The 12,676-nt window shown below is 39.2% G+C and overlaps 1 protein-coding gene across 1 annotated transcript in view; it reads right to left on the reverse strand.

Moving 5' to 3' along the window:
- LOC131431886 (uncharacterized) overlaps nucleotides 1-12,676 on the reverse strand; it is a 380,408-nt gene that overhangs the window by 328,243 nt on the left and 39,489 nt on the right. The gene's annotated exons all lie outside the window — the stretch shown is intronic.

The following is a 12,676-nucleotide window of genomic DNA, read 5'->3' on the forward strand; positions in this document are numbered from 1 at the left end:
TGCCCATGCATCCCGAAAAATTCACTGTTTGGTGTGGTTTGTACGCTGGTGGAATCATTGGACCGTATTTTTTCAAAGATGCTGTTGGACGCAACGTTACAGTGAATGGCGATCGCTATCGTTCGATGCTAACAAACTTTTTGTTGCCAAAAATGGAAGAACTGAACTTGGTTGACATGTGGTTTCAACAAGATGGCGCTACATGCCACACAGCTCGCGATTCTATGGCCATTTTGAGGGAAAACTTCGGAGAACAATTCATCTCAAGAAATGGACCGGTAAGTTGGCCACCAAGATCATGCGATTTGACGCCTTTAGACTATTTTTTGTGGGGCTACGTCAAGTCTAAAGTCTACAGAAATAAGCCAGTAACTATTCCAGCTTTGGAAGACAACATTTCCGAAGAAATTCGGGCTATTCCGGCCGAAATGCTCGAAAAAGTTGCCCAAAATTGGACTTTCCGAATGGACCACCTAAGACGCAGCCGCGGTCAACATTTAAATGAAATTATCTTCAAAAAGTAAATGTCATGTACCAATCTAACGTTTAAAATAAAGAACCGATGAGATTTTGCAAATTTTATGCGTTTTATTGTTTAAAAAAGTTCTCAAGCTCTTAAAAAATCACCCTGTAGATGAAGAAAGCAGCTTTCGAAAGTCATCGTATTTTAAGTGAGCGTGTCGGACGTGGTTTGCATAGATCAAAAGTGGAAAATTTGACGGAGCCGATGAACAAAATCCCACCCAGAGTTACTCAGTCATCCATTTACCAACGTTTGGAGGTGATGGGAATGATCCGAAAGGTGGGCAATTGGGTGCCGTATGAATTGAAGCCAAGGGACGAAGAATGCCAACCAAGTGAAAGACACAAAAGAAGAGTACATGTTACGATAATGCAAAACGTTATCATCATAACAAAAAACTATTTTATTTTTTTATTACTATTTATTGGAATATTAGTTAAAATTAAATTATTAAGATTCAAATTGGGTGTTCAGTCGCAAGCGGTGACTTTTCAGCCCTATTATATAATTCTTGACCTGTTGGTTATGCTCTGTATACGGTGGACTACAATAGATCGTTTGAATACGACGAAGGAATACTTAGAAACGTTCAAATGGAAAGATTTACCAGACCCGCTGTATAGCTCAGACATTGCCCTTTCCGATTACTATTTGTTCCGGTCGATGCGGTATGGCCTGCCATGACCAGCACTTCTCCAATTAAGATGAAGACAAAAAAATGAGTTGATTCGTAGATTGCGGCAAATCCGGTCAATCGGCGAAATTTTACATCGAACTGGCACCACTGGTCAGTCTTCGAATTGCTTCTGATTCCTACGCAGCAACCTTTCGGATTTCCACTCTATTCGATGGCCACCAGCAGAAAAGCTTCAATTTCCTCACCGTTTGTGAACATATCCTGCTAAAGGCTAACATGTTGGTTAACTTATCAACAGACCATTAAGCGAAATTTATGTCCATCATTTGTAAAACAATCCTTATCTCTGCGAATCGAAATCGATGAGTCGTGCAAAGGCGCAGTTCCTATCAGTGCCAATAAATTCACCGCAACGAGAGCCAGCTTTCCCAGCTGCGGATTATAATTATGAGACAAACCAAGCGCAAATTTTGCACTTGAATAATCACTTACGGCTGATTCCGAAACTTTGACTAATTGCAATTTCTCGTTTTTCGCGGTTTGTTTCGATTTTTGGTAAAGCGTCCCGTCAGACTCGGTTGAGTTTTATTACCATTTCGCATCAGTAATCGGATTTATTCTGTGTACTGGTGGAGAACTTTCCATTGTCGGCGGAGCACACTCAGAAAAGTGGAAACAATAAATCGAGTTAAATTGGATGCCACATAAATCTTTCATAAGCGAAACAGTTTCATTCATTGGAAACGATGATAGAAGCACTGCACTGCCTTCCAATCACGATCAAACCATTCAATAAACCGAATCAAATTTGTACCAACGAACTTTGAAACATATTTTTGCACTACTATGAAATCTTCCCGACCGGATGTTTTGTTGTGCGGATGGAATCTTTCCTACGAGCAATAAATTCTAAGTGTTGTTGAGTGCTCGTTTTCTAATGGATCTGCAATTTAACACTTCATTAGATGTGCAAATTTCTTTTCCCGGAGAGTTCCTCAGTGTCCCAAGCAGCAGCAGTGCCGGTGGAACAAAAAAAGCAAAGATAAGCTGGGTCTGGTAATTTGTCTCGTACAAGATCTGCGGGAAAAGCGTCAAAATGATTGCGATGTGAAAAATCGGTTACCAACCGGAACAGCTGGGATTGCAATGGAGTCTTGTCGGGTTTATTTTTCTTTTCATTGTACTCTTACTTTCATATTCAAACAACAATCATGAATAAATAAGCAAAATCTTTACTCTGTGTTCATTTCGAAGGCTTACAATTTTCGCGAACATAACTTGATTGCGTCGCATGTCACCATAAATTATGTTTATTTTTTCGATGCAACAATATTTAAAAGATTAGCAAAGTAACAAAGTAAATGTGCGATTTGGTTTCATTGGTTTACCACCTGAGCCTGTTTGTATGCCCACAAGCATACAACATAACAATTAACCCTTTTCCTGTTCCGGAAGCACCAAAATTGGTGAAGAAAAACTCCAAAAATAAAATTTCACTTCGATTTCTCTGCGAGGCTTGAACCGATTTTCACAAATCTTGATTTGAAATGAAGTTCATATTATCTTTAAAGCTTAATCTTAAATTACCCTTATTTAAACTACAAAGCTAACTAACAACTATTGATATCGTCTAATTATTTAAATAAAACTAGCGGGAAAAGATTCGGAGATAACGGGTTTTAATGGTGTTACGAGATAAATTTGCTTACATTTACTACTATTTACTATTGCATTTATTTACTATTGAGCGCCTATTCAAAATTAATCATATGATTGAGTGAAAAGTTTTTAATCGTTTTAATTTTTTCGGAGATAAAATCAGCAGTTTGGAATATAATTTCTAGTAGTACGACATGCCCACAAATAAAAAAATTGGATGCTACATTCATTACGTAGTTGACTCGTTCAGTTTAGACCAAAATCCAGAGTTATAGTTCTAATATTTAGTTTTGGAATCCAAGACCAGGATTTTTGTCGTGAATACGACTTACTTTACTATGGTGTGCGTTTTTCAAAATTAGCCATATGGAAGAATGGGCAGAACTTAATCGTGAATATCTCGACTTGTATTAACGGCAGCAACATAATTCTTTCGCCATTTCATCAAAAATATGATCAGGAATTTAGGATATTATTTTCAACAGTGTGAAATAACCACAAACAACTGAAAAATGAAGTTTTCTAAAACTTTGAAAACAACGCGGTAAACTCTTTACTTTTGCTAGGCTTTTTCGCGCAAGGACGACGATTTTGAGGTAGTCAGGCACATATCTTCATCTGAATGCGTATAAAAGGCGAACCGTGGTCGAAAATCGATGATTCGTCATCTAACACTCGATGTGGATAGACGAATAACCTACTACGACTAATTTCGATTTTGTATTATTTTTTATTCGCAGTTGTCTACCTACCCAAGCTATGGGTAAAAACCGCCATAGATCCGAGAAGGATCCAAAGGATGCTAAGCGTCTGAAGCCAAGTGATGTACAAGTAAACGACCGTTTGCTGAGTAAAAACCAATATGCTGATCTGCCAGTTGATGTCGAAGAGGAACTGCAGAAGAAGGAAAAAATGCCGCCTTTCTACCTGAAGGGCTTCCCACCAACTCTACGCTCGGATTTCAACACACTGATCAGCAAAGGACTACAGGCAACAATCCGTTTATGTACTGAAGGCTACAAAATAACTGTTCCGGCTTTGAACCACTACAAAGGAGTGGAATGTTATCTGAAGCAGACAAAAGCGGAATACTTCACACACGATATTGCCGCCAACAAACCTATGAAGGTTGTACTTCGAGGACTACCCGACATGATGGAAGCCGAACTAAAGCAGGCACTGTTGGAGGCTGGACTAAAGCCTTTGATGGTGTTTAAAATGAAACGACATAATACGGACAAAAAGTTTAGAGATCAACTGTACCTGATTCATCTGGAGAAGGGCTCCATCACCATGAGTCAACTGAAAACGATTAAATCGTTATTTCACATAATCATCGAATGGCAGAAGTATAAACCGGTACATCGGGATGTCACACAGTGCACGAACTGTTTGAACTACGGCCATGGAGCGAGGAATTGCCACATGAAAAGTCGGTGCGGGAAGTGTGCCGAGCCACACAATACCAACGATTGCCTACTAGATGACATCGCTGTAAAATGTGTGAACTGTGATGGCGACCATCCATCTACTAGCAAATCGTGTCCCAAACGTGCTGAGTTCACAAAAATTCGACAACAGGCGTCCCGCAAACAATCAACGCGCAAGAATGTTCCACAGAAGGATGAAGTTAATTTCCCACGGCTCCCACCGAAGAGGGATATTCCGAATTTGCCGCCACTTCCTCGCAGCAATCCAAAGACTTCAGCCGCTGGATCTCAAAAAGAATCTTCCTCAAGAATCCCTCCTGGATGGGGCAATAATCAACCACAAGCAAAGGATGACTCTGGTGATTTATTCTCTGCTGAACAACTGATCGTCATTTTTGAAACAATGACAACAAAACTCCGAAACTGCAGAACGCGGTTAGATCAAATCAACGCCTTAGGCAAATTCATCATCGAATATGCAATATAATGAGTTGGTTATAGTAAATTGGAATGCTTGCTCACTCAGGAGCAAAACTGCTGAATTGTCCGACTTTCTTCAAGAGAAGAATGCCGATATTGCTATTTTAACTGAAACTCATCTTAAACCTGAAATTTCTATTTTTATTTCCAATTACAGGATTCACAGGCTCGACAGGACAACTACCAGAGGAGGGGGAGTTGCCATTGCCATTAAACGATCCATTCAGCATAGGCTTATGTCAGCCTTTAAATTACAACTAATAGAAGCCATCGGAATTGAGATTACAACGACGATGGGACCCATCATCATCATTGCAGCGTACTGCCCCAAACAAACAAATCTTCGAGATGGTACGTGTGCATCATTGAAGCGAGATCTGGCTATGCTCACTCGACGACAGAACAAATTCATCATTGCTGGGGACCTGAACGCACGGCATGAGCTGTGGGGAAACAGAAGACAGAATCGAAACGGATTCGTACTTGCCGAAGACTACGAAGCTGGACAATACAACATCTTCGCTCTGGATCAACCAACGCGACTTTCCAGATCGGGAGTTCATTCCATTTTGGATATATTCATCAGCAACATCGCCATAGACAGCTCTCCGGTTGTCTTCAACGAGCTCTCTTCTGACCACTTTCCAATATTACTGGGACGTTGGGATCTTCACCAGAAACAGTGCCTATTCAACCTCGGAGGAACTATTATCGCACCGATTGGGTCCAATTTCAACATATCGCCGACCAACTTATTAATATCGATTTACCACTTGATTCCTCGATGGAAATCGATGCAGCCCTATCTTCCTTCCAGCATTCAATCACAGTCGCTCGTGATAGGACAGTTCCAGTACAACATATGCCGAGTTCCTCTCTACAAATCGACAGTGTCACCAAGAAACTCATCCGACTTCGGAATATCTACCGGAGGCAGTATCAACGAACTGGCATCCTAGATAGGAAGACTACTTATAACAACTTAACTAGGATAATCCAGGAAAGGATATCTGAGCTTCGCAACAGGAACTTCCAGCAAAAGCTTCGAGAAATTCTCCCACATTCAAAGCCCTTCTGGTCCTTAACGAAGGTGCTTAAGAAAAAACCGAAGCCTATTCCTCCTCTGATGTCACCCCAGGACGCAGCTGAAGGAATACCTTTAATCACACCAGTAGAGAAGGCAAATGCGCTAGGCCAGCAGTTTGTGTGTTCTCACAATTTAGGACTCAACATTGTTAGTCCATATGAAAGAGACGTTGCTGATAGCGTAGCTGAGGTTGACCAATCAGACAGCTTGGTTCCTGAGGAAAGTAGAGTCACTGCGAATGAGCTGATGGCTTTTGTGAAAAAATCCAAAAATATGAAGGCCCCCGGTTTCGACAACACATTCAACATTGAGCTGAAACATTTGAGTATTCGCTCATTTGTCTTCTTAGCTAAACTTTTTAACAGGTGCTGGGAGCTTGGTTACTTCCCTTCAATGTGGAAGTTAGCTAAAGTTATCCCAGTTTTGAAACCGGGGAAAGATCCTTCCTTTTCCAAGAGCTATCGGCCCATCAGCTTACTCTCTGCCCTATCCAAGCTGTTTGAAAAGTCAATACAAAGGCGAATTCTTGCTTTTGCAGATGAACAGGATATATTTCTGGAAGAACAGTTTGGGTTCCGGAAAGGAAGATCCACCATCCACCAGCTCACAAGGGTTAACAACGTCATCCAGTAAAACAAATCAGTGTCCAAAACGACTGCCATGGCAATATTGGATATTGAAAAGGCATTCGATAATGTGTGGCACGAATGACTGGTGTTCAAACTGCATCGGTATAATTTTCCCATGTATCTTATTAAAATTATCAAAAATTATCTTGCAGATAGAGCATTCCAGGTTTCTCTGAATAATGCACTTTCAGAAAGATTTACTATTCCTGCTGGTGTACCCCAGGGAAGTATCCTAGGTCCCATTCTATACAACATTTTCACATCAGACATCCCACCTCTTCCAGGTGGTGGTGTTCTGTCACAATTTGCTGATGATACTGCCATTCTTTACAAAGGTCGTGTCATTAATGCTCTGAAAAATAAACTACAGACAGGTCTGGACGCTTTAACGGAATATTTTACAAGCTGGAAAATTGTGATCAATGCAGCAAAAACTCAGGTCATCTTGTTTCCACATTCAAGATCTCCAAAACTCGTTCCATCAGACGAATGCAGAATACGATTCGGTGATGAGGTCATTCAATGGTCCGATGAAGTTATCTATCTAGGACTCACCTTTGACAGACATCTGGTATTCAGGTCACATGTTGACAAAATCGTTCAAAAATGCAGCATACTCATTAGGTCTCTGTATCCGCTGATTTGTAGAACATCTAAACTATGCCTGAAGAATCAGATGGCTGTCTATAAACAAATCATCTACCCCGCAATTGAATACGCAGTCCCTGTTTGGCGGGGTTGTGCACGAACACACAAACTTAGGCTTCAACGCATTCAAAGTAAGATCTTAAAGATGATTCTAAATCTACCCCCTTGGACAAGGACTAGTGAAGTACATGAGATGGCCTCACTGGATATACTAGAACAAAAATTCGAACAATACTGCACGAAATTTGAAGAGAGGTGCTCAATCTCTGAAATACAAATAATTCAAAATTTGTACGTATTAGGTTAGGGATAGTTATAAGTAGGTAGACATTTTATAAATAATTAAAATAAATATTATGATTAAACATTAGTATGTAAAACAAGAGTAACTAACACACCTAATATTAATAACGAATCGTATGAACAACAAAGATGAAAGGCCAAAGGGTCAAAACACTTGTACTGTAAAATGTTGATGTAATACACAAAAATAAGATTAATAAACAGATATTTATGCAAAAAAAAAAATGCGAAAATCGATCATTTTTTCATGTGTGTTGGATGGAAGCAGACGTCGTAAGAATGATTTATCATTTGCTTTCCGGTCGTCGAAGGGCGATATCATCAACCAGCAGCGACGGAGAGTGCACCTTCTGCGTGGTTAAAACCTCAAACACTCAGGTAGCAACTCTCATTCGCATTATGAAACTGGATTCTGGATCCGGAACTGATTTCAGTTTCGAAATTGTAGTTCTAGAATTTCAACTGAACTCTGAGTTTGCTTTTAGTTCTAAATTTAGTTCTTGAGCTCAGGTCCAGAATTCTTCTGTTCGATTCTTTTTAGAATCAGAATAATAATCCCAAATAATTATGTGACATTTTACTGTACTCTATGCAACCCATTTTGGTAGTCGTGGCGAGAAATCGTCTTCAAGCTTCAGAGCTTAGTTTCGGAATATGGGTTTAGAATCCAGAGCCTGCGTGCTGAAGTGGATTCTGGAAAAAGATTCCGAAACTGATTTCAGTTTTGAAATTGTATTCTACTAAAATCCAACTGAATTCTGAGTCTGTTCTATGTTCTAAGTATAGTTGTAAAGCTCAGGTCCAGTTCCTAATTCCAGAATTCTTCAAATCGGTTCTTTTGTCCTGAATTCGACTTACTTTACTATGGGGCGCCATATCAAAATTTACCTGTACAAGAATGGGTAGAACTTTACCACGAATATCTTTTGATGTACTTAACCCAACAGCATATTTTTTCTACAAGCTATCGATAATGTGATTAGGAATTCGTGATTAAATTTTCAACTGCGTGAAAATTCATCACGCTTGCATGCCTTTTTCGCATCCGGACGACGGTTTTGAGGTAGTCAGGCACATATCAGAATCTACTGAACAAATAGAAAAGAAAATCTTTGAATAAAAACTGTTCATTTCTCTTATTGCTACAGACGAAACCGGATGTCGAGGTGAGGTTCTCCCACCAACATCAGTAAGAACAAACCAAAATTCGCAACAGTGTTTAATATCTTAGAGAATTACACAATTTTGCCCTTCTGAATGCCAGAAATTTATCTCGTACGGCATTTTGATAACTGAAATATTTCAATCCGAAACGAAATAATTGACATCAAAATTCTGTATATTTCTATTTAGAACAATAATTGTATACCCAAAGAATTATGCGAAGTTTTCTATACCGTATGCAGTATAGAATTTTTCAACCACTTGAAGTTTGTAGTAGAACTTTCTGCTGATTTGTTATATAAAATGCGTAGCACCGACTTAGAAGCCATTAATGGAAGGTTCCATTCAGAACCACCATTATTTTTTCATAAAGAACTATACTGGTTATTTCGTAATATTTAATTGTGTGTCAGAATCTTTAATGTAACTAATCTGTACTTAAGTCTAGGAGTATCGTTTCAAATGCTAGTAGTGAAAAAGAGGGAAGCTTGCACAATTCACACAATCGATCAATTAATTGATATTCGAAATTATAAAGAAAGAGTGTCAGTTTTATTCGTATTCACGACATCCAGTTATGTCTCTGACATTACACACCCGTACTTTTTTCCTAAATCCAGCTCTAAAATTCAATACATCGTCCAGAATCCAGGACCGGAATTGAGTTTCATAGCTTTGAAACTGAAACCGAATCTCAAAACTTGATTCTGAACCAGGATTCTAGATTCTAGAACTGGACCCGGAAATTTCGGAAATACATCAACTCTGTTCACTTTCATATTATATAAATATATTTTCGAAATTTTCACTTATCATGGCTGCTGATAAAAGTAGTCCTGTGGTAGCTCCCGACGCCACTACAGGGCAATTCTTATCGTAACGCTAGTTGTCTTATCTTATCCTATCTTATGGCTTCGACAACCGTCAATACCGCGACCAATGCGGGAGCTGCCACGGCAAACAGGGTTACCATGTTTAGTGATTTTTCTGTAAAACCATAAACTTATTCGCCTGGTATATTACACAGATAATTACAATTCTTTTTTCGAAATTCACAGATTTCTTCAGATTTTTGGGAATGTTGCGTTGAGCAGACGGATATTCTTTAATGTTACTCACAAATTTCGATCGAAAATATGCATCACAGTAAATAGATTGTTCATGTTGAAACACAGTTTTTTTTCAAGTTGGCATCTTTGATAGCAATCTCTTCAATAGTGAATAGTAAGCACAGTTCGGTTCGAGGCGTTGCACGAATGATGTTAAATATAAATCGCAATACATTTATTGCATTTTTCTCTTATGTTTAAAGTATTGATTCCTTAAAATCTAATAAGTTGTGCTGTGAATACATACATACATGCAGAATTTTTTGTGCGGAAAAACACAAAAACAAAGTGGCTCAAGTACTTAAGTGGCTAATTAAGCTCAAGAAACAATTGAAATTATTCGTTATCACAGGTGGCGTCATATCCGTAACTAAAGAGATACCAACAATTGTAAGGATTTTTCATAATCTCCAAACTTTTTATTACTACTAATCAAGAAAACAGTTTGTTTTAGATTTGAGCATTTCAATCGTGAAACGTTACACGGACCTTTTCCTAACCCGAACACAGCCTGCACGTGGCGAACGAAAACTTCTTACCTATCTTGCGAAACTCAAAACACATACAAGCATCGAACTATCCCGAGTGTAAGACAGAATAACATAAAAAGTTATTTGTTAATGTACGTTGAACATTTCCTGGAAGAATTAATGGTTCAGAAATCATAAAAGATTTAGACTGTGGGGCACAGATAAGAACTGAAAACATAAAGAAGGAAAAAGTTTTAGATACTACAGTTTAGAAAAGTTTTAAAAATCATAAGAAGTTTGTTTTGTAAAGCAAAAAGAAACCGCTATAACCTCAGAGTAGCTGCAGTTAAATATCTAAAAAATCGAGAGCCTATCGAAATTTAAGGAAACTTTTATCAGAGAGATAAAATCAAAACATTAATTTTACAATCACATGATGATGAGTGATAATAGTAGGTTACCAAGCGATCAAATAAAAGTAGATAAACAGAGAATGGGGGAGACTTATAAAAAGGAGGTACAGCCGGTATTGAAGGAAGCCTCTATCAAATAAAACTTTTAACATTATTTTTATACAGAGGAATAAAGAAATCCTATTCCTTTAGTTTAGCAACAGAAATGGAAGAGGCAGGAAAGTTTGATGATATAGTTTTAAGTATAGAAACAAAGATGATAACAAAGAAGAAAGTTTATGTTTGCAGGCTAAACATCGATTAGATGAATCGAAAAAGATTAGTTATGAAGAATTACTTACTGAAAGTGCCGGGGATTATAGTTTAATAAAGTATTTCTTTTCATTTCAAGATATGAAAAGAAAAAAATCCTTTGGTGTGATAAAAGAAGTAATTGTTTTTTCTAATATCGACTTAGCCGATGATGTTAAATGCCAAGCTACAACTATGTAACGCACCTCCTATGTGCTTGCATGAAACAGTAACGTCCAATGTCTAGAGCTCAATATCTAGGTAGCAGCAGACTTGCGTGTCATCTTGCGGCCTCTGGCAGAGCTGCTGAGCGCGCGTTCGAAATAGCTTTGAGTTCCACAAACCGATCTCATCACCTTCGCAAATGGTCTGAAGGAAATGATAAAGATAGGCCAAGTATAGCAATCCCGAGCCGAAAACAATGAACTCTTGCGCAATGTATGGGAGACAAAGAAGGCCTCATTGAGATAGTAGGGAAGTGAGAAGGGATGGAATGTAGATCACATCCAATACGTATTGAGTATTGTTTGACTGCGAATTTGGGGCCTTCAGCCTATCATTGGGTAGTTGAAAGATCACTTGCCTGGAGTTTGTCAACCGAACGAGATCACCGTAAGAAAGCAAAACGCATAAAAGAAACAATTCTGTATTATATTATTTATCTAACTTTTCTTAAAACTAGATCGTGAAATGTGGCCTCTGTAATTATTAAGCTTTGTTAGCATGTATAAAACGTTAAACCTTAGGTAATAATGTTGATATACAATTTCGCAAATTTGATTTGAAACCTAAATTAAGTTTAAAACAGGCATGCAAAAACTTGTACACTGTATAACTAGTTTGTGAACGTGAACGTGTGCGACTATTAACTGGTAAGCATTCAGCGATGAACGCGTATGTAAAGAAACATTAGTGGTCTAATGATTTACGTTGAACAGGCAAATCCCACTGTTCAACGTGGGTGCGTATACCGGCGCTCGCACATCCATACGGAAACACTGGGTCGTTATCGACGCCATTGTTGGAAAATTCCGAAACACGTGGTGATTCGCCTACCCGCCAAGCCAAAGCCATTCGATTCGCCTACCCGCCAAGCCAAAGCCCAACGTTTGAGTTTTCGACCGAGCCGATAGAGGTCTACCTAGAGCGAGGGCCTCTTGATATTCCGACACCCGCCGTTTGGTTCGATCGCGCCTGGGTCGCTCCCTGACCTGCTAGACGCCGTCTACGCCATCAGTTTAGTTTGGGTGTAATTCAGAGACACCTGGCTGTCGTCGGAGGACCTAACGAACGAGGAGCGAAAAACCGATGTTCCGCATGAATCGTCTATTCAGTCATCGGGGTCCACGAGGCGTTCTCCGGACGCTGCACAACGTGCTTGTTCACTACTCAGTTCGACCGCTAACACAAGCAACATTCAGGTCAGATTAGATATTAAGTGATTGTAAATTAGTCGTAAGCAGAGGGTGACGTCACCATAGAACAATGAATTCGTGAATAGAAGATGAAAGCTTGCATCGGTGTAATTGATTAGCCCTAGGTGATGATTCCTTGAAAGTGATCGAGGGTTTGAATTCTTATTGTTCGCACCGCTGATTTCATTTCATCTCCACTCATTAAACAATAGTCACAGTTAGGACATTTTCTTGGTAGACCATTTGGGACGACGGATTGTTATCGGGTGTTTGAGCACTGTTAACCCGCCTAAAGAGAGAGTCTCTAGCCGAGCCTCCATATCGCATCAGCAGCCTCTCAGAATCTGGGAGTGGCGCAAAAGTTGCTGACTGCTAAGAGCAAAGACATTCGTTACAACTATAGAAAGAGAAGAAAATG

The sequence above is a fragment of the Malaya genurostris genome, chromosome 2 (assembly GCF_030247185.1).
Source record: "Malaya genurostris strain Urasoe2022 chromosome 2, Malgen_1.1, whole genome shotgun sequence".
Lineage (NCBI taxonomy): Eukaryota > Metazoa > Arthropoda > Insecta > Diptera > Culicidae > Malaya > Malaya genurostris.